This window comes from Protopterus annectens, chromosome 6.part0 (genome assembly GCF_019279795.1).
Source record: "Protopterus annectens isolate FY-2018-M chromosome 6.part0, PAN1.0, whole genome shotgun sequence".
NCBI classification, from domain to species: Eukaryota; Metazoa; Chordata; order Ceratodontiformes; family Protopteridae; genus Protopterus; species Protopterus annectens.
The window spans coordinates 1,626,281,094-1,626,306,151 of NC_056737.1; the positions used below are offsets into that span (position 1 = coordinate 1,626,281,094).

A 25,058-nucleotide genomic window follows, 5' to 3' on the forward strand; every position below is an offset into this window, starting at 1 on the left:
CCAGGGTCATTCTGAAGAATAAGAAGGACTCTCCAAAGATCATTGTGATGATACCCTTGTGATCTAGGCAACAGTGGTTCTCCCTTCTTTTGGAAATGGCCAGGGGCAATTAGCAGAAGCTTCTTCACAGACTGGACCTACTGACACAAGTCAAGGAGTGTTTGATACATGCCAATGCCAAACAACTACAACTGACTTCCTGGATGACGGAATCTTAATACATTTTAGGCACCTTTTTCTGAGGGTATGCAGCAGGTTTTAAAGAAGACAAGAAAACCTGCTACTAGAAAATAATATATTAGTAAATGGAAAAAGGTTTTCTGGTTGGTGCTAAGAAAAGAATCGGCACACATTCAGAGCTAGTGTTTCTCTAGTTCTACATCATTTGTGTAAGCTACTATCCTCTAGCTTGTCTTACTCCTCCATCAAGGTTCGTTTGTCAATCATTTCAGCATGTCTGCTCATGGATCCCCTGTTTCAATGCATTCTCATATGATGATGTTTTTGAAAGGGATGCTGTACTCAAACTTCCTAGAAAACAGTTGGCTTCTCCTTGGGATCTTAATTTTGTGTTGAAAAGCTAACTCTTGCTCATTTGAACCAGCTCATCAAGCTGACTTGAGGTTCTTAACCTGGAAATCAGTGTTACTCATTGCTCTTACCTCTGCAAGAAAAGTATCTGAGTTGCAAGCTCTTTTGCTAAGCCAACATTATCTCATTTTCCACAAAGATAGAGTTTCCTTAAGAATTAATCTTTCATTTATTTATTATTATTATTATTTTATATTTGTTAACCGGGAAAGTCCGACTGGATACATATCCATTTTCAGCGGAGGCCTGGGGAGAAAAGCTCCAGATGACAACTAACTAGGCATACAGATAACAAGATAAGGCAAACAAACAACATCAGTACATAGTGAACATGCATTGAGTTGCAGCTATACATGAAATAGTTACATACATTGAAATAACATAAATAGAGATAAATTCTTCATAAAATAACAGTTAGGTTCATTATACAGTATAAGCCAGATTAAGATATATCATAATACATAAAGAGTCTTGGTACATTTCATGGCTAATACATAAAGAGTCTTGGGTACACTTCATGGCTAGTTAACAGGGTAGAGATTAGTATCAAATAGTAGGGTAGTTGAAGGTAGGTAGGCAATGTTATTGGCAGGGTAAGTGAGGAGGAAGCGGGATCAACCAGGGAATGAGCTGAAGCAGGTCCACTGATGCAGTAAGTGTGACGTAATAGCTTTTTTGAAAGTATGTGAGAGGATTCAAGAGTTAAGGCTGCTGGGAGAGCATTCTGTGATTTAGCAACATAAGTAGAAAATAAAGAATCCCCAGATGAGTTATTTGATTTGGGGACCTTAAGTAGAAGCCTGTTACTTGATTGGAGAGGTCTTGAGGTGGTTTGAGGCATAATTGTTTTTTAGTGATAGTACCCTGTCTGGTTGATTTAGTATTTTATGAACAAATACAAGTTGGTTGTAATGGAGGCGGTGGGGAAATTCCAGCCAGTTGAGTTGTCTGAGAGAAAGACAGTGATGGGTTTGATTGGCGGATGTAGTGGCAAATCTTGCAATTTTATTATAGCATACAGAAAGTTTGTTTAGTTCAGACTTGGATACGTTAGTTAGGATGGGGGATGCATACAATAGAGTTGAAAGGAGATGAGTGCAAGCAGTGGTATATTTGGCATTATGGGATAGGAAGGATTGATTCCTGTAAAGGCAGCCCAGTTTCTTGTGTGTATTTTTAATTATCTGATTTACGTACAGGTCATATTTTAGGTTATCAATTTCCACTCCCAGCAGTTTAGGATGGGAGTCAGGAGCAACTAACGTGCCATTGTTTGAAGTGATACTAAAGTTTGGAAGTGATTTGATGATATGAGTGGGGGTGAACAGTAGCAACTTGTTTTTTTTAGGATTTAATATTAGGCAGTTGTTAATGAGCCAGTTTTCAATTTAAGTAAAGGTGGACTGGGTAATTTTTTGAAATTCAGTCATTGAGAGGACGCAGAGCAGATGAGTGTAGAATCATCTGCATATTGAATGATGTTGGCTTCTGGACTGGCAGTATACAGGTCATTGATGAAGATGACAAATAGCAGGGGGCATAGAATTGAGCCTTGTGGAACTCCTGTGGATACTGAGAGTAGAGAGGGTAGGCTTTTCTGCCATTGAACTGCTTGTTGTCTTCCCTCTAGGTAGTTTTGAAACCAGGCAATAGAGTGATTGTCTAAGGCCAGGTTTTGTAGAGAAGTATAATAGTTTTGACTGGTTCACCATATCAAAGGCTTTTGACAGGTCTAGGAAGAGTGCAGATGATAACTTACCATTATTTCTATAAAGGTTGATGATATTTGTAAATGTTAGTAATGCAGTAGTTGTGCTGTGGGCTGGTCTGAATCCGTGTTGAGATTGGGATAGGAGTCAATTTTTGGTGAGGTATTGCATGAGTTGCTTGTGAATGCACCGTTCCAAGATTTTGGCTAAAGGAGAGAGTATTGCTATAGGTCTATAATTGGATATATCAATGGAACTACCACCTTTGTGCAGGGGGATTACATGGGCAATTTTCCAAATAGGGAGAATAGTTGATTCAGTAATTGATCTATTAATAAGGATTGCAACTGGCACAGCTATGGCATCTGATGCAATCTGAAAGAATTCAGCTGGGAGTTGATCAGCAGCTAAGGTTGTAGGTTTTAGTTTGGCTAGTAGATTTCTGATATAATCGGTTTTGGAGGCTAAAAGAGAGGTCTGGTATTGGGGAAGTTGGGGGAAGGTTGGTTATTTGGTTTGGTAGCTGGTTGGCAAGGGATAATATGGTTTCTGTAAAGTATCTATTAAAGGTATCAGCTGTGTCACCTGGTTGGTTATTGGTAACTGTTGGGGATGGGGTAGTAGGTTTACCTGGTTGAAGTACCTTATTTATCCTTGCCCAGATTTTTTATGGGTTTCATTGATATTTTGTTTGTAGATTTAGAAAGAAGTTTTTCTTATCCTGGCACACTGATTTTTTTGTGCTATCCCTAAGTTCATGGTAAAAATGCTGGTCTGTAGGGGATTTGTTTTTTCTCCACAGATTCCAGAGTTTGTTCCTTTCTATTATTTTTAACTTGGTGTCTTTTGTTAGCCAAGGTGCAATTTTTGGCTTGGATCTAATGGTCCGAGTTGGGGCTTTGAGCCAAGCAATCCATCTCCCTGTCTTCTTTCCAAAACATAAAAATGAAGGAGTAAGAAAATGAGGAAGAAAGGATACTCCATACCTTGAATATCAACACAAAAACAAATCATTCAGGAACTTTGAGTAGTTGTTCATTTCTGTGGATTTTGGAAAAGGTTGGATTTTAGAAGTAATTTTATAGATTCATAGGTGTTTACGAAGCTAATGACTGGAAGGGCCTTTTTAAGCTTAGCCATGCATCCCTAATCTCTGACAAGTTTTGTTACCCTTGATAAGTGTAAGCAGGGGCTTGAGGGATGAAACATTTACGAGCAGGGGCCTGGGAGATGAACTGTTTACAGGTTTCCTGTGTCTGTTAGAGACATAGGTTCCAAGCCAGTGATGAATTTCCTGTTCATCCAGTTGTCAAGTTACATTTGAATTAAGTTGTGGAGGAACTCTGCTTCACATGGATGGGGAGCCTGTTCCAGAGATGGGGTAGTCTCTGGGATACACACCTGTTTCTCCAGCAGGTCCTATTTATATCACAGGCAAGGTTTAAGTCTTTAGAATGGGTAATTCTGGTGTTTTGTTTTGCAGATATGCAGAAGGTCTATCAGAGTAGAGATCTGACAATGTCCTGTATGTCAGGCATAGATCTCCTCTCAACAGCCTGTAAAAGACAGAATACAGTGATAGGGCCGTGAGGTGGTCTACATTGGGCATTTTACTTATGCCCTGTATTCTTTTAGTGAGGAACCTCTGTGTCGGATATACCTGGTTAGGTACATACCAAAGGAGGCACTGTACTCAATGATAGGGCTAATGAATTCTGAATACAGTGGAATAATGACTTCCTTGGATCTAGATGCCATACCTTTGTTTATAAGTTGCGCAACATAGAATGATTTCCTCATTACTGTAGACACATGACAGTCAAAGTCTTGATTACTGTCTGTGTGTGTCCCCAAGTCTCAACTCTAAGGGGTGTGTTGTCAGTATGATAACCAGGGGTGGATGACTTCCCAAAGGATACTATTATACATTTCTTGGCATTTAGTTTTAGTCCATGGCTGCGACACCAGTTGTTTGCCTTCTTGGAAAACATTTGTGTCACTGTGGGATTCAGTGGCATTTCCTAGTATGCAATCATCTGCAAATTTAGTTGGCCAGAGACCACTGACCTTGGCCTTGACTTCAGAGAAGTAAATGCCAAAAAGGAGTGGTCCAAGGGCTGATCCCTGAGGCACTTCAATTGTGACTGGCCTTTTTGTAGAGGTTGAGTCCCCAATTTTAACTTCCGGGGTCCAGTCTGTGAGCCATTTGGCTATCCACCAGGTGACATACAGGTTTGTACCTAACCTCTTGTGTTTTTCAGCAATGCCTGAGTGGGGTATTATGTCAAATGCCTTGGCTAGGTCAAGGTAGGTAGTTTTAACAATTTTGCCCTCATCCATTGCATTGGTGACCTTCTCAAAGAAGTCCTCTAGGTTGAGTAGGCATGACCTGTTCTTGATGAAAGCAAACTGAGTTAGGTCCAGTGTCTGGAAGTTTACTACATCATTAGTGATCATTTCCATGATAATTATTTCCATGGCTTTGCATATAAGACTAGTGAGACTTATGGGTCTGTATATGGCCTACCTTTGTGCAGAGGGATGACTGTTGCTGTTCTCCAGTCATGAGGCATGAAATTTGTTTGGAGGCTACAGTTAAACAATAATTCCCAGAGGCCCTTATAAGTCATGTTTCATGCTATTTTGAAGGCATCCTGGGCCCATTGATGTAGTGCTCTTGGTGTTAGAGAGAGCATTAAGGATCTATTCTCTAGTGATAGCAGGGGGAGTTATATTTTATGGTATTTCCTGATGGAAGGTTGAGGAGGAGAGAGGGGGGTAAAGTTGGAACTGAATTTGTCAGCCAGTAGGTTTTATATATCTTCTGGCTCAGTATAGGTGGCACCATTTACAATAAGCTCTAAGCACAACTGTACATTGCCTTCGAGGTTGTGAACATAGCTAAAGAGTGCTTTGTGGTTGTTCTTGGCCTGGGAGGCCAAATTTTACTTCAAATTTGGCTTTAGTAGACTTTATTTGTCCTCTAAGTTGTTGTTTGTTTAGTTTGATGAGCATGCTTTTATCCTGCTGGGTGCTGCACCTCCTAATTTTTGTCATGATTTTCTTCCTTTTGTGATACAACCCATTGATTTTGTGATTCCACCAGGGTGGCTTGTTTTTTGAGTTAGTTCTGTACCTCTTCCTGGTGGGTATAGCTGCCTCTGTGTAGCTGTAATATGCTTGTATATGTTTTTTGTGAACAGTTCTGCATAGGCAGCAGTGTTCTCTGGGTGTATGGGGGCTTCAGATTTTGCCAGTATATCACTTAATAGCAGGAAGTTAGCCTTAGAGTAGTTCCTTGAATATTCCAGTGTTAGCTGGGAGTGCACGTTTTAATTTACTTCAGAGGAGACCATTTTGTGGTCTGACCTTACCAGAGAAGACATTACACTAGATGGTGTGCAGCACTCTCCCATATTAGTGAGGACCAGATCCAGAATGGCTGCACTCCTGGCTGGTGATTGACAGTCTGGTCCAGGGAGTTTGTTTATAAAATCCAGGAATCACTGTGCCTGTACATTTGGTGTCATATAGGATTTCCAATTAATAGTGGGTTAATTAAAGTTGCTCATGAATATGGTATTGGTTTGGATGGTGAGTGTCTCCAATAAGTTTAAATATATGGTATGTGTTTCTTGGGTCATAGGGAGGGACATATAGCTTGCAAGGAAGTGATATTGGATTTTGCCTATGGCAATTTGAACACAGAGTAGTCCCTGTCTGTGTAGTAGCTGGTCTAAATGTTTGGAAGGTATTATAACCTTACACTGTCAGTGTGCTCTCCTTGGCTTTAAACCATGTCTCAGTGACTGCACAGATATCAGAATTCTCTAGGTTGAAGAGAGCTTCTAGTGAGTGGAGTTTTTTGTTTAGATTCCTCACATTGAGCAGTAATACCTTTATATTTTCTTTGCTTTGATTTACTATATTGGATGTACAGCAGAGTCTCAATTAAACTAAGTGGAACCTAAGGTAGTTGGGATAATCAAACTGTTCGGATAAGGTAGTTGGATAATCAAACTGTTCGGATAATCAAACATATAATTGAACCGTATAAAAACTTCTAAAATCTTTTTTCTGCACACAGGGAATACACTTTTCAACCATTCAGCAATTCCAGGGGACAATAAAAAATATTTTTCACAAACGAGTAGGCTACAAGCTCAAAAAACACGCACAAGTGAATACGTATAATGTTTACATATTAGACTTTGATTTTCCTATTTCGGAAGGCTGCATTTGTATAATTGACGTTCGGATAATTGACTCTCTGCTGTACTTTGTTTGACATTTCCTAAAAAAGGTGCTATGGGGGAAGAGAATGTTTTAGCTAATATTTGAAAGCCTAGTGGGGAGAGGTGCAGAACATCCCTTTCAAAGCAGCGAGGTCTGTTGACCATCTCCTTCCATGCAGACAAATATTACACACCCTTACAATGACACCAGAAACTAAGCCAATTATTAAAGTCATTCATCTTTTTTTTCATATTGTGGCATCATCGCTGGAGAAGGTAAAATGCTGCTCATTGCTAAGCTAATACCAGCCTGGGACACATATTCTAAGAGCTCCATGATGTCTCTCTTCATATAGTCTAGGGAAGTACGTCTCAGGCCATTTGCACCTACATGGACTATGGCTAAGTCATACTGGTAGTTGTAGCCCAGTGGCCTAAGTGCTTGTGTAATGTGACAGATCCTAGTCCATGATAAGTAACTGACCATGAGTTTATCTTTACTTGGCATGATGAGAGGGACATAAGTGTGTCTTACGATGGAGTCTCCAATTAACAGAATGTTGGATTGTGTGGTCACTTGCCTTATGGGCTTAGAAGTAGAGGCTCCATGTGATGTGACTTTGTGTAGATGTGGGTGTTGTTTTGAAAGAAGCAGCAACTTGGACCACTGTATATGTTTAGAAATGCACTAAATTGCATCTCTGGCTCTAGGACAGGGTTTGATAGGACCATTCTCCCATGGCTCCTGCACTCTCATCCTTTCCCCTCTTCCCACTCACTCTAAGCTATGGTAAACTTCCCATACAGCTAAGACTACTGCAGCATTGATCCTAATGACAGATATAGTACAGTTGTTTAAGCAAATTTACCCTTGTTTACCTTGTGTTTTTTTTATCCATGGTTGGGATATGTATTTTTTTCTTTTCCTAGCAATGTCCTCTCAGGGCTTACCATCCCTCTCTCAGTTGGCAAAAAAAAATATGAAGGATTGGTGCCCAAACCTGTCTTTTTGTCAGATCAGCTCAAGTTGACTAATGGTTTGAGTAGGTGGAAGGTGCCATTTAGCTTTGGAAGCTGGCCTGCTATTTTCCTTGCCGTGTATATCTCATAAATCTAAGGCTCCTGCAGCAGTGATCATTCAGACACAGACCATTATGGTAAGTTTACTTGTACAGCTGTCTTTTTTCACAGATTGTTTTACACATTTTACAAGTTGCTCATTGGAAGATCAAAATATGGCATGTGGTAATTCTGTTTTTCTATGGGACACATGTAAGTTAACTCCAGAAGAGCAGAGCAGTATGAGACTGTCACCATCATGAGTAATGACCTTTACCAACTTGTAAATATGGCTGAATTGTGGTAGATTGTGTGTAGAAGTCTTCAATATTTATGAATACTACAAGCATTTCTCTCAAAGTTAGTTTTATAGTGAGCATATCACACAGATGTGCTTTTCTTTCATAAAGAATTAATTGGGTCTTAAAACTGAAATGAATGCTTTATCTGATGATGTCAGACTCCACTTAGGAATTCTTCATAAACTATTTTAGCCAGATTCACAGTCCATGCATTAAATGGCATCTATTTACTGTATCTGTTGGATAAAGGAGGGATGTTATTTAGCTTCATTGATAAAGTTACCACCTTATCTGAACCATCTTCTGGATGGAGCTTAACATAGTAAAATTCAGCACAATGGGGGCAAACAGAGAATACATGGCTCTCAATCCAGCCCACGCTTGTTTATTAAAAAGCACTCCACAGAACGAATTAAGCAATAAACAACATTCAGGACTAAATGCATTAACTTAATCACCAAGTTTTTCGTCCCTAAAAAACTAGGACTTCATCAGATCACACTTCAGAAGCAAGCAGAATTAGAGTGTTTAAATACTCTTGATGAAATCCATTAATCAATTAACTGATTTATGCTTAAAGCAAAAAAACTCACTCATTTGAAAAAAACATACATCAAAAAATGACCTATTTAAAAGGTCTAGCATAGAATATAAAATAAATATATCAAACAGATATAAAATCATGAAAGCTCTGCACTAAATTTACCCCTTAACTTAATGTTGTGACTTTCGGCTTTTCCCGGTTAGGGGTCGCCACAGCAGAACTCCGGTCCGCTAATGATTGGCAGTTGATTTTTTTTTACAGTTGCCAGCCCTGACACACAACCTTCAACAAAGGTACGCCCATTCACGTATGTCTCCACGCAGAAGACGCTCTGAGAGTCGAACCAGACAGCGTCTTACTGTGAGGCGACAACGCTACCTAACTTAATAGAGCTACATATTTATTATGAATAAAATATATACTCCTTGTATAAACCTTAAATATCCACACTATGAAAGCTTTAATAAAAATCATACATATAATAATAACAATTTAATAAACAGTTAAAATGTAAGCACATATTCATAGGATTAGTTTATAATTTAATGTATGCAGGCTATTAAAAAACTTAACAAGGGAACATATTAAAGAGTTATTATGGGATACTGTAATTCTTATTATTTATTAGAGTTTGGAACCCTTAAAGCCTTGCTGCTCTTAACTTAAGTACAGGTACCAAAGATATATTTTCATTCATTCCTGGAGTTTCATTTGCTTGTAGAGCTACCTGCCAATATGTTCCTGTATATTCAATAGTTTCCTCCCAAGGGCCTCCCCTTTTATTCATAGTTATAGCATCCAGAACAAAAAATGTAAATCTAGCTTGCTTACATGTTAAAGTATGTTTGAACAATGCATTGTTCTGATGTTTTGCTCTTATACTATACTGATGCTCATATATGCGTCTCTTTAGGGTCCTTTCAGTCTTCCCCACATAAAAACATTCTATGGAGTGCTTTTTAATAAACAAGCATGGTCTGGATTGAGACTCTCGTATTCTCTGTTTGCCCCCACTGTGCTGAATTTTGCTGTTATTGGTTGGCTTTTGCTAAGAGCACGGTGTTACCTTGCTGTGTTTTTTGGACCTTAACATAGTAGTAACTGGTCTGCAGTTATATAATGTCACAAAGCAGTCTTCCAAAGGCATAGAGCCAGTCAATGGGAGATGTAGCACTCAAAGGTGTAAACTGTGCAGTAGCCACTTAGAGAACTGCTAAAACTTTATGTGGCATTTCCTGCATAGGACAATATGCAAAGTGTTAGCTAGTCTGAAGCTATTAATTGTACAGAATGTTTTGCCATTTGAAGAAGATATTATGTGCTGTATTAATGTAATTTCTTGTAAGAACATTTTCCACGTAGTTCACTTTCCCTATTTGTCATCTCTTTTGGGTTACACTCTTCATGAAGAAGTGATTGTACTTAATTCTCAGGACCTTACAATGCAGAATGTATAATAAAGCTACCATATGGAAATTTATTCACAGAGGTGGAGAGGTCTGTAACCTTCTCCAAGTTTTGGAAATAGAGCAATAGATAAAGGCTGATATGGAAGAATCTACAAAAGTATGAAGATGAGCAGATTTGGCAAGCCCGTATGTAGAACTTAAATGTTTTTACCATCCCAAAAGTATTTTAACATTGGGGGTAAGTTATGTACAGTTAGGGGATGGGTATATGGTTTATGTGCTAGGATACCAAAATGTTCAGCCAGTCTACAAAGCTCAGGATCCTTCCTCATGTGCCGCACATCTGCCCTTAACACAAGCCAATGTGCTAGTATAAGAGGGATGTACTGATGTCCTTACCACTAGTTCACTTATGCTGACTTCTGTCAACATCACATTAATCATCTGTTTCGATCAGTTTCAGCATCAGAGACTCCTTCAGATAAGTACATTTTGGGGGATCCTTCAAGTACTACATTATTTTTTTTGTTTTGTGAGAATATTTATGTTGGGCTGGGAAAAACAGAAGTGCAACTGTGGGCAGCAGATTCCTTGTAAGACCTCCACTTTAAGTTGCATATTTTGTCTCGGGGCAGAATTCAACAGGAAAAGTTGTTCTGTTTGTCAGTTGTTCAACCCTAAAGCTACCTGGAATAGACTAAACTCCTTCAAAACTTACCTAGAGAACAAACGGCTTCATTCTTTATTTCATGATGCCATGATACTGTCCTCATTATCTCCTGACTTCACCCCTCATTGAGAAAAGAAATGCACAACAAAGAGGGGCTTGAGTCTAACCAGACTTCTGCTTCTCATTTTTGGTCTGAGATAGTTGAATCCACAAAGGCACTTTTGCAGCCCCTAGAGTGACCACCTTCTTCCCTGGACCCTTTAATGATACCCCTTTTGAGGCTGTCATGGGATAGAAGTTTAGTACACCCAGTCAGACTAATCATATAGCAGATTAGCCAATAGCGGAGAGTTCAGAATAGTTTTAGCTTAGGGAGAAAGGGAATATGTGCCAACTTCTTGTTTGAGAGGAAATTCAAGGCTCCTTAATGGAAGTCAGACCTCTGGCTGCCACCACTAATGTCTTGATGGTCATTCTAGTGCATATGACTGGTTTAGTTTTTCCTCCGGCCATTTCAAAGCCCTTCAAGCTTTTCAGATTGGTCAGTCATCCTGTTTATGTTTTTCTTTTACTCATTTTAAAAAGAAAGAAAAGATTATTCTTCTAAGAAGAAGGAAGACTTTTCTAATTCAGACCAAGGTGGTTTAGACTATGCATCTAAAATGACTTCCTCATCTTGTTCTGAATTAGATGCTGAAGACACTTAATCTTCAGTTTAACTTAATGAAGACATTTCTTTGACATTGCAAAGATAAAATAATATTTTAAATGGGAAGGCAGAGAAGTTTGTGACTCCCAGAGTGCATATTATTAATTCTTAAACATGGATGTTTTCAAACAAGCTGCTATTATTCTTGCTTTGTGAGAACAAGAAGATGCTTTTGTTGCTGTTGTATTATCCCCTGACAACCAACCTCCAACCCTCAAATGCCAGATAGATTTTAGACTTCCTGACAGTCATAAATGTTGATGTGAAAAAAACGTCATTGCTGATCCAGCTGTCATCTGCCTTGTCTCAGATAAGGGAACCATAGAGTTTAACTTTCATCATTCTGGTTGCTGAAGTAGCCCTCAGATTACATGGATTGCATCCTGCCCATGATACAACAGTTGGCCATATTCCAAAAGGTCTGGCTCCCTCCCACTCTGACTGCTAATTTCTCAGCCCTGTAGAGGAAATCAGCAATCAAACGTAAGATTTTTTCAGTACTTTTGTTAAATAAAATAAGATATCAGTACACAGGAGGTTCAGGTTAAAAAGTTTACTAGTGTACACCAGGAGGCAAAAAACGTACAAGTACAGAATTTTGTCTGACATGAAACAGGAAGCACACAATTTTATATAGGTTTAACATTTAAGCTATGCCCACCTTACTGACGTGATATGTCACAGGGCATCTACATCACTTTAGCTTACAGTCTTCTATTCATAAAACTGTTGATGCTGTATATTTAAAAAAACTTTTCCTCTAGATACAATACAGCCTTGCTATCCAGCTGGTCAGATATAATGTCTTTCTGTAAAGTTACTTCTTCAAGGTTTCATATCAGTTCGAATACAATAGCAGATTCAGTCTTTTAATACACGTCTTTGTTCTCTGTTACACTTTCTCACACAGCTGCGTGCTATCTCAGTAATACATATACAAGGCCAAATCATTCCAACAGGAAAGAGCAGAAGATTTCACTATTTCACACATTTAATTTCCTGACCCAGCAGATAATCACTTGTGGAAAGCATAAACATTAAAACTTGCTAAGCTAGCATTCTGCCAGGGTCAAAGATCAGCTTTGCTTCAAGCCACACTGCAGTTTCAAAACTACTTACATTTACACATGAATTAATCCCTACTGCTATATGATTAATAGAATAAAATGCATTATATACTACTTTGCTTTTAAACTAGCATTTCTCATATATTCAAATACACATTTTTCTAACATTTCCCCATTAATACTTTTTATTCTATTTTGAAGTATGCATAGTGTCATTTCATCTCCTAACCTTTTCCACTTAGGATTTTCAGCTAGGTGAGTCATTCAATCTATACTTCAAAAAAAATGTCATTTGAGATCAATCTTTCAATCTCAATATCTTGGTACAAAGTTTCAGTAACAGATACATCAATAAAATCTTTGATTAGTCTTTTCATGCAGGGAATTCCACAGCAAACACATGCTCCTATTAGGAGTATACCCACACAAATGGCAATCAGAATATTCATTAGGATGGAACCCCACCCCCCAAATAGATTATGGAAAAAGTCCGTCAGTGGGTTTAGGCCTGGTTCAGTCATGGCTGATACTTGCTGAATTACCTCTAGGTGGTTATTGATCTCATGACGATTGTCAGGAATATAAGCACAGCATTCTTCTTTGATAAGAACGCATGTACCACCTCTCGCCGCTAGGGTGAAGTCAAGAGCCATCCGATTTTGTAGCACAACAGTTCTCATTGCATTCAGTTCATCAGTCACCAGTACTAGGGCGGAAAAAGTTGCATTGCTCATTACTTCGAGAAGTTTCGACAACTTCCTCAGCTCCCAGATCGATTTGACTGCTCCATAGGCTGGGAATATTCCTGCCCAAGATACAACACTGTCACTCAAGTCCATATGAGTCAATTCACTTTTGTCTTTCACTGAATTGTGGTCTTTCCAGCCAGCTTCGATCTTTCCAACTGGAGTCACAGGTTTTTCAACTGGACCTTCAGGCTTTCGGGCTGCTTCTCTCACATTTCGTATCTTACCCAAAGGTAATCCTGCAGTATGTCTTATTGCCGGAACCAAATAACCCAAAAAACAACTGCCGGACCAATTCTCAGGTAACCATTTATATGCCTTTTTCCCACAAATAAAATAACAGTTTTCTACTTTAGTACTAATACGCATCAGCCCTGCATGAAACATTTTCTGATCTATAACTGACAATTGTTTAAACAAAACTGGATTTTTGCGAATGTCATTCATAGTTGTTTTCAATGAGTTCAAATACGAGTCATAATTAGTATTGCAAAAAGTATTGCCATTACCATTCTTAATATAACATCGGTAAGATATGGTTATATTACAATTGCTCCAGCCCACCTGGAGGGTGTCATTTTTATAAAAACATACAACTCCTTTTTTGTGTGACAGGTAAAAATAAAGCTATTTTGTCCTGTGATCTCACAGTTCCTGTATCGAAAAGCAAATTCTCCCAAGTTTCATTTATCCCCAAAGGGACAGCGGACGTTATCAGTCCTCCATATGCTGTTGGTATAGCTGTACAAACCCAGCAATTTGAAATGTTCATAGTCTCTGCATATACACGTTTCATGGCTAGGTATGTGTTAAAATTTGGATGCCAGTCTATAGACGTTTCATCACGCCTTCCCACTTTCACTTGTGTGGTTGTGTGTAGGATAAACCACAACAAGAGGAAAATTGTCACAATTACAGTCAGTAAATGTACACTCAACAAAATGATTATGTTCTAAATTTCTATTCGCTTTGTTTTTGGCCATCTCGGTCTGGTTGTGTATCAGTCACAAAGTTTTTATCAAGTTGAAAGTTGTTTACCGGTTTACAATGCATCAAATGAACCCAGGACATCCTCTCGGCCACTCTAACTGCAGTAGGCATTGCCAACAGAACCTGGTACGGTCCCTCTCACTTTGGACTCGCCCAATTCTTCCTTTTCGTCACTTTCAGCCAAACCCACGACCCTGGGGCCAAGACTGCTTCCACCGGTCTGGTCTGTTCCTTATCTGAAAAAGAGTTAAACTGCAAAACAGATTTATTTGTTAACAGTTTCCTCATATAACTAGCTAATGAACTGTCAGCCTCTTGCTCTGCAGGCATGAGAGCTTTCCACTGAGGCACATAATATGCTCTCCCAAAAAACATTTCAAAGGGAGTCATACCCTTTACATTTGGAACCATTCTCATACTCAGCAGTGCTAAAGGTAGACAGTATATCCAATTCTTTTGGGTCTCCTCTACTAGCTTCCTAAGTTTATTTTTTAGGGTACCATTGTACCTTTCCACCACTCCTGCTGACTGTGGGTGGTAGGCACAATGGTTCTTTAAGGAGATACCAAAAAATCTCCAAGTTGGTGGATTGTCTGGTTTACGAAATGTGTGCCGTTGTCACTATAAATCCTTTCCAGAATACCAAATCTAGGGATTACTTCCTTTATCAGGGCTTTCGCCACTGTTGCTGCATCCGGGTTTTTAGTTGGAAATGCTTCTACCTATTTAGAAAACATGTCTACAATAACTAAACAAAACTTTTTCCCTTCACATTTATTCAATTCTATGAAATCCATACAAATAGTATGGAACGGGTATGGTGGTATAGGAAAACTTCCTTGCTTGGTTTTAAATGCTCCTTATGCATGATGCTTGTTACAAGTATGACAAGCTGCACAACATTTTTTTGTGTAGTTTGTGTATCCATATGTTTGGAATATTCGATTTACTAACTGTACCATCCCCCCTGTTGAGACATGGCACTGCCCATGGCTCAACAAAGCTGTATATCTAAATAAATTAGACGGCAATATCGTTTTTCTTTCTTTGGAAATGTACAGTTCATTCTCAAGAATTGCACCTCGTTTTACCCATTTTTGTTTCTCTGCTTTTGTAGTAAGCGTCTGCATTGTTTTTAACATGTCTAAATCTAAAATCTCAGAGGGTTGTAATTCCTCATTTAAAAGTAAAGTTTCTGAGTCTGAGGCTGCTTGCTTTGCAGCTGCATCAGCTCGCATTGCCTTTGAAATCTTATCCTGCTGTTTCGTATGAGCTACACATTTACAAATAGCTACTTTGGTAGGTAACTGAATAGATTCTAATAATTCCAAAATAAATTGCACATGATTAGTAGGTTTTCCACTAGATGTTATCATTCCTCTATTTTTCCATTGTTGTGCAAATACATGTGCTGTAGAAAAAGCATACTGACTATCAGTATATATGCTCACACACTTGTTTTTTGCTAAAGTACATGCCCTCATCAAAGCTATCAATTCTGCTGCTTGTGCAGATAAGTTGTGTGGTAAGGATTGAGCTTCTAAAATTCCAGTGTCTGTAACTACTGCATACCCTACCAGATTCTTCCCTGTAGGACCCCTTCTGCATGAGCCGTCCATGTAATATGCCACCTCGGCATTATCCAAGGGCATATCTGTGAGATCTTGTCTAGGTAAAGCTAACTGTTCAATTTCCTGCAGGCAGCTGTGTGGTGTGCCATCCGCAGGAGTTGGGAGTAATGTTGATGGATTTAATGTCGTACATCGTTCAATTGTCATATGAGGTTGGCTCAGCAGTATAGTCATACACGAAAGATGTCTAGCAGGGGAAAGGTATGCCACTTTTTCTTGCAGTAAAATTATTGCAACTGCATGAGGCACTCTCAATGTAAGAGGGTGGAATAACACCACTGAGGCCGAAGCCTGTACTGCCATTGCAGTTGCAACTACTGCTTGTACACAGTGAGGCAAAGATCGCGCCACTGAGTCTAACTGTGATGAATAGTAGGCTATGGGGCATTGCTTGTCCCCATGTTGTTGTGTCAATACTGACGTCATGTATCCTTGTTTGCAATCTATGGTCTGAAAAAAACGTTTGTGATAATTTGGAAGTCCTAAAACTAATGAAGAAGCTATCAACTGCTTCAACCTGCAGAAAGCCGTTTCTGCTTCGGTTGTCCATTGTAAAATATCTTGTGCTGCCATTGGTGTCTTATATATGAAGTCAGTCAGTGGAGCAGATTCCAAAGCATAATTTGGTATCCAACTCTGGCAGAAATTAGTTGTACCCAAGAAAGACATAATTTCCTTTTTGGTTGCTGGTTTAGGTGCTTGCAAAATTGTTGTTTTTCTTTCCTCATCTAGTATTCTACCTTCATTGGATATTACATATCCCAAGTATCTAACTTGTTTTCTCCAAAGTTGTAACTTACTTTTGTTTACTTTGTGTTGCTAAAAATTTCAATAATGCTACAGTATCCTTCCTGCACTGTTGCTGGGTGGAGGCTGCTAGCTAGATGTCATCTACGTAAAGTAGAATTTGACTACCTCCCGGTGGGGTAAACCCTGCCAGGTTGCTAGCCATTTCTTGTGCAAATATTGTGGGAATCTCACAATATCCCTGTGGTAGTCGAGTATATGTATACCTTTTACCCTGAAATGTAAATGCAAACCAATATTGACTATCAGGATGTATAGGTATTGAAAAGAAAGCATTGCTAATATCTACCACACAGAAATATTTCTGTTGCGGTTCTAAATCGTTTAACAAAGTATGTGGGTCTGGCACCGTAGGTGCTCTAGGTATTACTGCATTATTTACAGCTTGTAAATCTTGTACCATCCGCCATTCTCCATTTGCTTTTTTAACAGGAAATAGGGGTGTATTACATGGTGAATCAGGAGATTCTACCAGTACTCCTTCTTTGAGTAATTCTGCTATTATAGGCTTAATTCCTATTTCTGCATCCTTTCTCAAAGGGTATTGTCTTTTCTGTGGTCTAAAAGCTGACTTTGGGGTTATTGCAACTGGTCCTGCTGTTCGAATAAGTCCTACATCTGACTTGCCTGCTGACCAAAGAGTTGTTTGAATTTCACATAAGGCCTTTTCTTCTTCTTCTAATAAGAACGCTAATCAGCTGTCCTCACTAGATTGCAAGTGTACAGCTGGATGTGTCTGTGTTAACCAATTCAGTTTTTGTTTTTGTATCCCTTGTTCTGATAGTTCTAAATCAGTCTGTTTTTCCCATCTTGTTACTTTTTCTCCTAAGTCTGCCCATTTGACACTTTTGTTTTTTGTCAAGCTGACATGTGGTAATCGATTTGATCTATATAATGCAAGGAATTCTTGAGGTAGCGAACAGCTAACTACACTGTTCCCCTCAGTATCCCAGTACAAAGTACGCAAAACCAATCTAGTTGCACGATTTCTAAACAATTCCTGCTCATACTCTCTATCAGGTCCAGGTGTAGTACAGTAGTATAGAGTACAGTGTAACAAATGCTGTCGATCAGTGTCAAGGGAGGGGGCTTTACTGATGGCTACATTCATCACTTCCTCGGTTACTGCCCCTGGACCAGTCGTGTCTAGGTCCTGGCTGTACCAGTAAAAAGTTTCACCCTCCGATCGCACTACAAAGGTATCCATTTGTCTCTGTGCCTCCATACCTTGTACAGTTGGAACTACTGCTATGCCAAATATCTGCATAAGGTCTCTGCCCAATAGGTTTACTGGACATTTTGCAGAAACAACAATTTTACTTCTCTGGGTCATACCTGAAACAGGGTCAGTTAGTGCTATATCATGGGAAAGTGGTTCCCTATATAGCTGTCCGTTTGCTGCTTTCACTAATATATAATCAGGTGATTCGGAATGTTCTGGTAACTTGGAGGGTGTATCAAAGTCCGTGATGCTCCTGAGTCACACAGGAATTTGACTTCCCTTCCCTCCACCAGAAGTGTAACTTCCGGTTTCGTATCTGCTAAGTAGAGCTCTAAACTCAATAATGCTAAGTCCAAAATTTCACTTTCTTCATCCTCCATATCTACTTGCACTTCCTCTACTCCTTCTATCACATTTACATTTGTTTTTGTTTATTAACTTTTCCTGATGATTTCTGACTTTCACATGATGTATCTTCACTATCATATAGTCAGTCCTCATCTCCTTATCTTCTGTAATTACCTTTTGTTTTGCCTACAATCCCTTGCTAGATGTCCCTTTTTCCGCACTTGAAGCATTCACCTCTTTTTTCTCTTCAAAATCTTCTGATCGTTTGTCAGATTGTTTGTTCCCCGGGCATTTTCTTGCCCTTTTACCTGACTGTAATACAAATACTTCAGCTCCGTCTTCAGCAGTGAAGACTTGCCTTCTTTTCTTTTTACTATTAAAATGTCTTTCAGCATGTCTAGCATATTCAAGTAAGGCTTGTAGCCTCCCTGTTCGATGGTCTATCATATGCTTTGTAATGAAGCTACTAATAGGTGCAATGCAACCTTTCAAAATGCATTTTTAATTGTTGTTCATCTGGGAATCATTCGCTTGGTTCTCAGGAACTGCATACCGCTATGATTATTAAAACATTCTAATAATCTAGCATAGTACCCATCTATTGTCTCATTTTCCTGTTGTATGCATTGATTAATGCAAGTCCAGTCTGCTCTAGGTTTCCATTTCTCAGAGATTCGGTCTGTCAGACTTTTCACTCTGTTGTCTAATTCTGCGTCACTATGTGGGAGTGGTCTAAGCTCTGCATTACGAGGATTCCAGGTGCCACAAATCATGTGCCAATCTGGACCTATAATTTGTCTTACTACTTTTTCTACTTCTTCCCCATTCAAGTGGTAACTCAACCTCATGCCTTGTAAATCTTCTAAAAATTTCGTAAAATTAACTTTCGGATGGGGGATTCCCTCAGTAGCCTTCCGGATATCCTCCGGTGTTCATGGTCTATATACTAAGAGTGTTGGATCCTGCCCTTCCTGTCCTGCCTGAGGATTTGGAACTTCTATAAGTGGGCATATTTCTTCCTCACTCTCATCCTGTAGATTTCTCTCTATTTGATATAATTCTGTGTCCTTATGTGTTTTACGTGTTCGGGACCTAGTTTCAATAGGATCTCTAACAAATGGTTGTGGTCTTGCTGAAAATTCAGGATAACGCGGAGGCGGACCAGCCTGCCCACTCGCTTCATATCCTGAAAAGGGTAAGGGAGGGGGCAAGGGAGGAGGAGGGGGAGCCATCGCTATTACCAAGTTATTATCCTCTTTGTCTAGAAATAATGTTTTTGAATTTTTAAGCTTCTGTTCTCTACGATTTGCTTCCTCAATCCACCTGTGTGCCTGAGGAATGCCTAATTGGCGTTGCATTTTTGCCTGACCTCCCGCATCAGATTTAAGCTGTTTAAGGAGTTTCACTAGTGAAGTTTTATCTAGTTTACCATCAAATTCATATTTACTAACCCATTTCGTATAATACCTAATGTTATCAGAACGTTGTAATTGCATGTATTTTGCGTCTTCGGTTAGAGGCGGATCTCGTGATGTTTTAGTGCACTGATTACCCATGTCAAAGAAGATGTTACGTAACCCTTTTTTATCACGTGATATCAAGTTCTCAGTTCCTGTTCACAGTTTATCGAGAATAACTGCCTACCTTATTCTGTTACCCTGATCTATGACCAAATATACAGTACTTCCTTTTGTCCCTGATCTGCAAAACAAATCTTGACAACAATATACTGTAACCTAGTCCCTGATCTAAAACAGAAAAAAGGCAAATTCTTCCTACCTGAGCCTCTGGTATTGAGAAAGTCTAAGTTCCGCTTTTCGCCCGCAGATCAGAAAGTGGCCAGCCTCTTTACATGGATTGCATCCTGCCCATGATACAACAATTGGCCATATTCCAAAAGGTCTGGCTCCCTCCCACACCTTCACTCTGACTGCTGATTTCTCACCAAGGAATTCCATCTTGAAGGATTTTTCAAACTGTTAAATAAAATAAGATATCAATACACAGGAGGTTCAGGTTAAAAAGTTTACTAGTGTACACCAGGAGGCAAAAAACGTACAAGTACAGAATTTTGTCTGACATGAAACAGGAAGCACACAATTTTATATAGGTTTAACATTTAAGCTATGCCCACCTTACTGACGTGATATGTCACAGGGCATCTACATCACTTTAGCTTACAGTCTTCTATTCATAAAACTGTTGATGCTGTATATTTAAAAAAACTTTTCCTCTAGATACAATACGGCCTTGCTATCCAGCTGGTCAGACATAATGTCTTTCTGTAAAGTTACTTCTTCAAGGTTTCATATCAGTTCGAATACAATAGCAGATTCAGTCTTTAATACACATCTTTGTTCTCTGTTACACTTTCTCACACAGCTGCGTGCTATCTCAGTAATACATATACAAGGCCAAATCATTCCAACAGGAAAGAGCAGAAGATTTCATTATTTCACACATTTAATTTCCTGACCCAGCAGATAATCACCTGTGGAAAGCATAAACATTAAAACTTGCTAAGCTAGCATTCTGCCAGGGTCAAAGATCAGCTTTGCTTCAAGCCACACTGCAGTTTCAAAACTACTTACATTTACACATGAATTAATCCCATTCTGTTATATGATTAATAGAATAAAATGCATTATATACTACTTTGCTTTTAAACTAGCATTTCTCATATATTCAAATACACATTTTTCTAACAACTTTCTTGCTGCCTCATGAAGAAGTAACTCAGAGGGTACACAGGAGTAGCAGCCAGCCTTCAGATTCATTTCTGGCAGATAAGTTCCCAGTGGGAACCCTTCCACACAGAATATTGCCCTTTAAAAAAGACTATTTTTAATAGGGCCTTTTAGTAATATTTTCCATTTAAAAAACCCTGTATTCTTTCCAGTATCAGCAGTTTCTTGTCAGTTTCTTTTTAGTTGTAACCTGTTTGGGCAGAGACTGTTACAGGATATGGTGGTGCTTGTGTAGAAGTTTAGTGATATTTTAGTGTATTTTAGCCTTTTAGTGGTATTTTCCATTTAAGAAACCCTGTATTCTTTCCAATATCAGCAGTTTCTTGTCAGGGATATCTATTTTTAGTTGTAAGCTCTTTGGGCAGAGACTGTTACAGAATATGCTAGTGCTTGTGTAGACTATGTGACAATGTACCTGCCATTTTTTTCCTGGCAGACTGAATACTGAAATAGGGGATTTCTGATAGGACATTAGTATGCTACTTATGCATTACTGTGTTTAGTGACTGTGTATGGGAGTAAGTGCTTGTGAATACTTTTTGACACTTAGTTTCCAACTATCTCATTACAGTAAATTGTACCACATTTGAGGCATCCGCTATGGTTATAGCAGGGATATTTAGCCCACTCCAGCTGTTCCACCTCCTGCTGTACCTAGAAAACAATTTACCAAAGAGCCCTTGCTGAATCTGTGGGCTCAAATCTTAGCCAGTGGTGGGTGAATCTGCATTGGCCATTAGTCATTTCTCTGACCACTCACTTACCCGTTTAGTTTCTCGTTGTGTAGTACTTTCAGCCACCACAAACCAGGCATCAGCCATTTTGAGAGAACCATCTCTTCTGGGTCAGGGAGACACACTAGGAAAAGTTGCATGGTGTAGTCAGGGGACAAGACCTCTAGACAGGCCAGAAGTGCTTTCTCCAAGTTGGTTTTCATCCAGACCTGTAAAGAAAAAACAAAAGGTTAAACATTGTTCATCTGAGGACATGGTATCTGTTAAAAAGGATGATTTTCTTACTTTAGCTAGACAGTTGTTACAGGCCGTCAATCCAGGTGCTTAGAATTCCTTACTGAAAATAATAGTAGCAGAGATATTCTTGCAGAAATCATGTCAGAGGATTCTGACATAGACAGGGGCAGGACTTCTTTTACAGCAAATTCCCAAGTCACTGATTCAGAAAAATCTTAGTCCTCACAACCTCCCTTGGAGAAATTTTCCTTTTTTCAGACAATAGCCAGGGTGAATGAGGTGTTTTATGGGAACAGGTGGATGATCCTTCTGAATTGCAATGATACTATGATATATTACAAGAAGATATACCTCACTCTATTCCCACAACTCCTATTGTTCCAGCCTGGGGTAATATAGTTAATGCTGCCTGTAATAATCCTTGCCTTCAGTTCACAAAAAGGCAGATAAGCTTTACAAAGCTTATGAAACTAACAAATATTTGTTTCCATACCCCAGTCTGGCCTTGCACCATATCCGCATCTTCACCAGCTGGGAATAGACTCTTTGTGCCTTCTAATCCTTTATTTATTTATTTTAGTTTGTTTACTGGGGTACTACACTGATCAGAACAGAACATTTGCAGGCAGAGCCCAGGTGAAGAGATTCACAAAAAAAGAAAACTCTTCTCCTGTTCAATAAATAGATTTAGTAAGGGATTATTTTCTTCTTCCACTTTAGCATGTACAATTTTAAACTATCAGTCTCATAAGTGAATGTGTTCTTTTTTGTGCAGAAAATGTGATAGAATTATTTACTATACTTCCTCCTGAAGACAGTCGCGGTGGAGCAGCGGTAGCATTGTCACCTCACAGCAAGAGGTTCTCCCGTTCGATTCTTGGCTGGAGCGCCTTCAGTGTGGAGTCTGCATGTCCTCCCTGCGGTCAAGTGGTGTTTGAAAAACATGCGTGAATGGGCATGCCTTCGTTGAAGGTTGGGCGTCGAGCTGGCACCTCACCACCATGAAAATCTACTGCCAATCATTAGCTGACTGGAGTTCTGCTGTGGCGACCCCTAACCGGGAAAAGCCGAAGGAACAACAACTTCCTCCTGAAGACAGTGCCTATCTGAATTCCATTGCTTCTAACATTTCTCAAGTATTCAAAGATGCCTTAAAGAGTATTTTTGATTGTGCAGATGCTATGTCTGGGGCCACTGCTATTGCTACACTGTTGAGAAGATATGCTTGAGTATGTAACCAAAAGTTTGCTGACAGGGTAAAGTTTGAAATTGTAAATTCAGTTATAAATAGGGGGGGTTTGATTGGCTCATCTGCTACTCCAGTCCACAAATAATTTGATGAGAGGGAAAGTAATACAGGAAGTTTTTAGACCTCCTCTTACAAATCTCCAAAATGATATTTTCCTGATAAGAAACAGAACACATAATCTCTGCCCTCTCAAGCCTCACAGGGATCCAAAAAGAGATGGCAGGAGGGCACAATAAAAAAGAAGGCTATTTTCTGAAGAAGGGAGATTGCCACTTCAGAATGACTATAACAGCATTCTTTCCTCCTCTCCATCTCCTCCTCCCAATATCCCTCAAAATCTGTCCCAGAAACTGGGTCTGTACATTTCCCTTTGGTAGCAGACTGTTTCAGACTCTTGGGTATTAACAGCAGTTTAGGAGGGATGTAGTTGGTACTGGGTACAAATATCTCCTTTCAGGAGAGTTTCTCTCCACCGTCAAACCAGACTGACTTTTTCTTCAGTACTTAACTCACCCTAGAAGTTTCAATTACTGGTACTATTTAATCAAAGGGGCAAAGGCTTCTATTCCAGAATGTTTCTGGTACTAAAGGAAGAGTAAGGCCAGCTTTACATCTTTCTTTCTTTCCTAAATCTGTATGTGAAAGTACCAAAATTCAAGATGTTGACCCTTCAGAATGTTTTGCCTTTCATTCCTCAAGGAAGTCTTTAAGTAATGTAAGATGCATATCACCACATTTCCATTGCCAAGGGCTTGAGAAAATATTTCAGATTTTCTGTGTCTGGGTCACATTTCATTTGGTTATCTACAATTCCAAGTGTGTTTAGAAAGTGTCTAGTTCCAGCTATGACTCACTGCAGACTGAAGGGCACTCACATATTTCCTTATTTAGACAACTCATCTTTGCAGAGTCTTTTCCTGCATGTTGAGTCATTGCAATGGCTTTCTTTCTTATGACTATCCTGAGATTTCAGATAAATGTTCAGAAATCCTCTATGACCCCTTTTCACAAGATTTTCTTTCTCGGCTGTCTCATAGACACCTCTCAGCAAAAGTTTTTTTTTTTTTTGCTTTTTTTGACACAGGAGAAGCTCAAATTAAATTCAGACATTATCTAGAGAGTATCTCTTTTTTTAATTTATTTTTATTTATTTAACATTTGTTTGCCGGGAAAGTCCAACTGGGGGCCTGGGGAGAAACACTCCAAACAAATGTCTTTGAATCTCATGATTCTCATTATTCCTCTTGCCAGGTTACACATGAGAAAGATTGAGTAGTTTCTAAAAAAACTCATGGATTCAGCATTTGCATCCTCTGGAATTTTAGATTCCAGTTTTGGGCTTTGCTGTTGAGGTGAATTTCTTGGCATCCATGTCTCGAACACATAATAGGTAGGTTATGACTGTCAGTTCACTCATAATCATCTCTGTTATGAATCCTGTGTAAGACCATTTGCAAAGAAAATACATTATTATATGTATGATAAGTTCTTTTTTTCTTTATTTTGGCTCCCCAAAACAATGCTATAACTGTAAAAATTCATTGTGTTCTATCTGTGCTGCATTTTATTAGTAGCATATTTCAAAAAAATGCATTGTATTACATTTTATTCGTAACATTTTTCTTAAAAATACATCTCATTATTAATTTGTTTCTTTACAAAAATTCTGCACATAAATTTGAATGGGTATTTTAAGACATAATTCTGGTTAACATCACTAACCACATTAGTGATAAAGTCATCATTTATGATTATAAAGCTCCCAACCTTACCTTCTGTTTATTTTTTGATAACATGAAAATGTTAAATTGGTTAGGAAGTATTTTAATAATTTTGTATTCCCATTGAATGTCAAAGGCGGGTTAATGTATGTCAATTAATAATATAATTGTTAGAACTATCATTGAAGTACTGAAAATATAAGTGTATCTTTGTTTTATGGAAAGACAATTATTTTTAAATGAGAGGTGCATGGTTATAAAATACTGCCAGATGGGAGCCATGCTTGCCAGGATCCCCTTTGAGTTGCATTGAGAAGCCATTAACCTAGGT

The 25,058-nt window shown here is 38.9% G+C and overlaps 1 protein-coding gene across 1 annotated transcript in view; it reads left to right on the forward strand.

The window, feature by feature from the left end:
* The window catches only part of DNAH7 (dynein axonemal heavy chain 7), a 4,771,155-nt gene that overhangs the window by 2,670,292 nt on the left and 2,075,805 nt on the right, over positions 1 to 25,058 (forward strand). The window lies entirely within an intron of this gene.